Genomic DNA, 5791 nt, shown 5'->3' with positions numbered 1-5791 from the left:
ATAAGCAGTTCTCGATAATCAGTTCTCAACAATTATTTGTTATTATTAAAGTTTAACATTATAAAATTAACAAAAATAATATAAAACTCATATCCTGGCAAAATAGCCACATGGCAGTGTTGGGACCAGGATTGCCGCTGAAAGACCACCACACACATGTAAAGACAAAAAGTGCTTTATTTTGCAAGCATATGCCTGGGCCACTCTTCCCTTCAGCATGGCTGGAGGAAGGGCGACCCCCTGGTGAAGCCAGCTGAGGTTTTTAAAGAATATAGAGGAATTTCATTGGGTGTTTTGTCGGCAGGGCTGCTATTGGCTGAGCTGTTTATGGTTAGGGACCCTGGGGGGTGGTGTGGGGGCTACTTGTTTGTTCCAGACAGTTTGGCTCCTTCTGAGCTAATTGTCCTTGCCTAGAAGTGAGGGAGGGAGCCAGTCTCCTTCTGATACCGATTCCACCTGAGTGACCTTGCCCAGCAGGGGAGTAGGGAGTTTACATTAGCCTTTTCATTTCCAAATGAAGGTACATTAACCTCTTCATTCCCAAATGGAGTTATATTAACCTTTTCAGCAGCCAAAAACCCTATATTCCCTTCCGGTTTCCCGCCCTTCCCTAGCTTGTCGTGCATTCTTTCCAAAAATTGGGACTTTTTTAAAACACCGCAGGACGCGGGACAAATTGTTAAAAATTGGGACTGTCACACCAAAAGCGAGACATCTGGTCACCTTAATAAAACTGTATATGTTCTCTACCTGCAACTCTGAAATCCCAGACTCCCCTCCACTCTCACCCTGAGGTCTGGAAGCCTGTCCCCCATGGACTTCAGATTCTTGGGCATTTTCTCTAGAGGTGTGGACAGGGGAAGGGCCCTTGCTCGGCTGTGCTGATTCTGTAGCATGGGAGTAAGGAGAGGACGGTCAGCTGAGAGGGAACCATGCAGGAACGGTGGTGGTGCCCCCAGGTCTAGAACAACAGCAGTATTGGAAACAATAAGGCTCACACCCCAGGGGCAGCTATCCCGGACAGACACACCCTGCCTCTCTGGGCAACCAGAGGAAGCCATGCACCTTCTCTGGTGGCAGGTACTGGCAGACAGATCTTGGACATGAGTAAAAGAGTGCAGGGACTACAATATGCACTAACAGTGCTGGCAGACTTCCAGGGAGGGGCTGACGCACCTGGCCCCCAGGGGATCGTAGCTGAAACAAAGGCGGGCAGACAGAGGCAGGAACTGACAGCTCAGTGTGAGCTCCAGCTGCTTGCCACTGCCCAGAACTGAGTCATGGTTTCTGTTACCTCAAGCAGCATCTGACAACCAGGACAGAAACAAACTCTGTGAAGTTGTGCTGTTCTGCCAGCAACAGCAAGCAGGGGCAGGGTTGGAACTGAGTGAACTGCCCCACCTCCATTAAGCACCCGAGGTTGTCAGGCCTCACCTCCCCCTGTTGGATAGTGGCCAAGAACAGAGACCTGGCTAAGGAGACATAGATCTCTTTCTGACTCAGGCAGGCATAAACCCCTGGGGCATCTGCTCATTGGGTTGAACTGGGTCACAGCCCCAGCCCCACTGGGGTTACCAGTGACTGGGTGTGACAGAGGTGCAAGGTGAGGAAGGCGGCATCAGCCTTCCCATACTAATTTATTTGCTAGGTTGGTCCTCCTGACCACATGGAGCACTGGAGCCAGTCATACCTGAACTGCCAGCCAGACCCCTGATATCTATTTGCCAGAGACATTTTGAACTCCACCACCTGAGACCAGTGCTGATTGGGACAATTGATTTGGATCTCTTGAACCAGGCCAATCACCTGAAAACTATCCAAAGTGCTACCCCTGGGTGTGTGGCTGTGGGAAAGTGTGATTTTCATTTTCCAATTGTTGTCTGTTGGGGGCAGGGTGACTTAATTGCTCATATTTCAACACAGCTGAGACTTCAACCCAGAGTAACTGATTTACTTGGGTAGAACAGAGACCAGCTGAAAATAAGACAGAGCGACTTAGCCCCCCCAAACCAAGGAAGCCCCCAGTTTCTCAGGCCATAGCGCTGATCGGGTTCTTGGTAAAGCTCTAGGAGAAAAGCCAAACGGTGTAAATTAAGCATGGGGTGGAATCAGCAGAGAAACTCCGGCAACATGAATAACCAGAGTAGATCAACCCCCCCAAGGAAGGACATGGCAGATGCAACTAAACACCCCATCCATAAATAGATGGCTGAGATGTCAGAAATCGAGTTCAGAGTCTGGATAGCAAATAAGATCAACAGAATGGAGGAAAGAAGGGTGGCAGGTTCAAACCCAGCCCTGGCCGAACTGCTAGAAAAAAATAGACGAGCATTGTGTCAGGCACCTGTAGTCCTCGCTACTCGGGAGGCTGAGGCAGGAGAATGGCCTAAGCCCAGGAACTGGAGGTTGCTGTGAGCTGTGTGACACCATGGCACTCTACTGAGAGCCATAAAGTGAGACTCTGTCTCTACAATAAATAAATAAATAAATAAATAGAAAGTCATAAGTCATCTCAGGAATCTTGGAAAAGAAGAAAGAATTTTAATGGAAGAAGAAAATAATATATACATAAAACAGAATTTTTTCCTTTTTTTTTTTTTTAAGAGACAGAGTCTCACTTTGTCACCCTTGGTAGAATGCTGGGGCATCACAGCTTACAGCACCCTCCAGCTCTTGGGCTTAGGTGATTCTCTTGCCTCGGCCTCCTGAGTAGCTGGGACTACAGGCACCTGCCTGAACGTCTGACTATTTTTTTTTTTTTTTTTGACATGGAGCCTCAAGCTGTCATCCTGAGTAGGGTGCAGTGGCATCACAGCTCACAGCAACTTCCAACTCCTGGGCTCAAGCGATTCTCCTGCCTTGGCCTGCCAAGTAGCTGGGACTACATTCACCTGCCACAGCGCCTCCTATTTTTTGGTTGCAGCCACCATTGTTTGGCCAGCTGGGCTACATTCAAACCTGCCAGGTCAGGTGTATGTGGCTGACACCTTCGCCGCTTGAGCCACAGGCAGGGAGCCTATGACCACCTATTTTTGTTGTAGCTGGCACTGCTGTTTTAGCTGGCCCAGTCTGGATTTGAACCCACTACCCTTGGTATATGCATCCAGCTCCCTACCCACTGAGCCACAGGCGCCAAAAATTCTTTTTGCCAAGAAAGTGATGTGTTAGGTGTTACACTGCTTTTTTTTTTTTTTTTGACAGTTTCATTTTGTTGCCCTGGAGTCGCCAAGACCTGCCACCTTAGCCCTGGTGGTGTTGGTGCAGCTGTAGCTGGCAGTGGAACCAGCAAGCTGAAGGAGGCAGGGCGATCCTGGGAGGCTCCAGTAGCTGGAAGGACTGGAGTGGGGGAGACACTGGTGCCTTACTGTTTCCTCCCTGTGCTCTTCTGACTGGTGAATTTTATGTGAGTTTCCAAGGCCTGGGAGTTCATTAGATAGCTGGCTATAACTGAGAAGACCTACTCCCTAAAGGTAAACATTGAGTTCTGACTAAACAATCCCCTGTGACTATATATACCCCCAAGCAGAGAGCCTGGAGAAAGACTTCAGAGAAGGAGAAAGAGAGTTTGTTTCCCACCTAGGTTCTCTCTGCCAGGAGCTTTGGTTTTTGTAGTTTTTGTCTTCTTTGTTTCTGTGAATAAATCCTATCTTACCACTGATCTGTGGTCCTTCCATTCATTCTTCAAATCTTGGAGACCAAGAACCTGAAACACTTGTATCAGTAGCAATCTCTAGCTCTTGGGTTTAGGCGATTCTCTTGCCTCAGCCTCCTGAGTAGCTGGGACTGCAGGCGCCTGCCTCAACGCCAGGCTATTTTTGTTGCAGTTGCCAGTGCTGTTTTGGTGGTGGGGTTCGAACCCACCACCCTTGGTATATGGGGCCAACGCCCTAGCCACTGAGATACAGGTACCGCCTTGCGGGTGGCACCTGAGGCTTAAGGAGTAGGGCACAAGCCCCATATACTGGAGGTGGTGGGTTCAAACCCAGCCCCAGCCAGAACCTGCAAAAAAAAAAAAAAGAAAGAAAAGGAAAAAAAAATCTTTTTGCCAGGAAAGCAATGTTAGGTGATACACTGTTTTCTTTTTCTTTTTTTTTTTTTTTAAGACTCTGTCTCACTTTGTCACCTCGGTAGAGTGCCATGTCATCACAGCTCACAGCAACCTCCAGGTCTTGGGCTTAGGTGATTCTCTTGCCTCAGCCTCCCAAGGAGCTGGGACTACAGGAGCCCACCTCAACGCCGGGCTATTTTCTTGTCGCAGTTTGGTCGGGGTGGGTTTGAACCCATCGCTCTCGGTATATGGGGCCTGCGCCCTGCTCACTGAGCCACAGGCACCATCCCTTTTTTCTTTTGTTGACAGATTTTCACTTTGTTGCCCTCGGTAGGGTGCTGCGTAGTCACAGCTCACAGCAACCTCCAACTCCTGGGCTTAGGTGATTCTTTTGCTTCAGCCTCCAGAGTAGGTGGGACTGCAGGCGCCTGCCACAATGTCCAGGATACACTGCTCTTCACAGGGACAATTACTGGGACTTTTAATGTATAATCCAGGAAGATAAAGCCATGCAGCACAGAGCAATTAGCTAGATCTAAAATCAACTGACTTCTCATCACAACTACCCTGTAAACACTGCAACCCTTTTCTGCAAAATGACCCAGAACTAATGCCACATGAAAACAATTAGCGTGGGGGTACCAGAAACCTAGCTTTGTGGCCAAAAGGAAAAATAGCAATTCAGGGTTAGCTGATGATAGCAGGAAACTCAGTGTCTCTCCCTGTGCTGCTTTGTTCTTTTTACTCTTGCTCTTTTTGTCCCTCTTCAGCCCATCCATGTTAGTTCTCAATAGGTTTGAATAAGCCATCTGAAATTGATTTCTCTTTCTTCGAACTCGCGACAGCGCTGATCTTTTTCCCATCTGTAACTCTCAAGAGATACTGGTCTGCGGGCTCAAAGTCCTCCACAGAACCTTTCTTTGGAAGGGTTTAGTTCTACCATCATACTTTTTTAAGGTGATGTACACGCTGCGCGACGCCTTGCCCTTCTGGAACGACCTGGTCAGCTCCGTCAGGAACTGCGCGCTCTTCAGGAGCACCATCACAGCGCTGACGGCTCGGCTTGGTCCGGTCCATAAAGCCAAGAAATTATAAAAGAAAAAGGGAGGTGGGGGCGACTAGCAGATAAAATTAATTAGAAAAAGGGAGGTGGGGGCGACTAGCAGTATAGAATTAATTAATTAATTAATACAGCCAATTTGCAGGAAGCGCTTCCCTGCATAAGATTCTGGGAATTGTCCAGAAGATCCACAGGGTCCGAAATTCTTACGCTCCAAGAAAGGCACCTTTAATATAGTCTCCTGGAGAAAAAATATGTATCTTTATATACATATTCAAACATATACATGTATATATGTACACACACATATATAAAATTCACAGCTTTTTTTTAGAGTGCCATGGCGTGATAGCGCAGCAATCTCAAACTCTTGTGCTCAAGCGATCTTCTTGCCTCAGTTTTTCATTTTTCATGCATGTGTGTGTGTGTGTGGGGGGGGTGTCTCCTCTTGCTCAAGCTGGTCTCGAACTCCTGAGTTCAGGCGATCCACCTGCCTCAGCCTCCCAGAGTGCTAGGATTACAGGCTGAACCACCACGCCGGCCTAATCTCACAAATTTCTGTTTGGAAACATTATGGGCCTACGAAAGTAGAGCTACAGAATTCGTTCTGCCCGACCCTCAGGTTGAGAACTATATCCAAGTCCTGGGTTTAGAAGCCGGTACTTCCTTTTTTTTTTTTTTTT

This window comes from Otolemur garnettii, unplaced genomic scaffold (assembly GCF_000181295.1).
Source record: "Otolemur garnettii isolate 467f Iridium unplaced genomic scaffold, OtoGar3 scaffold00152, whole genome shotgun sequence".
Taxonomy (NCBI): Eukaryota; Metazoa; Chordata; class Mammalia; order Primates; family Galagidae; genus Otolemur; species Otolemur garnettii.
Note: the sequence above shows the minus strand (reverse complement) of the source record.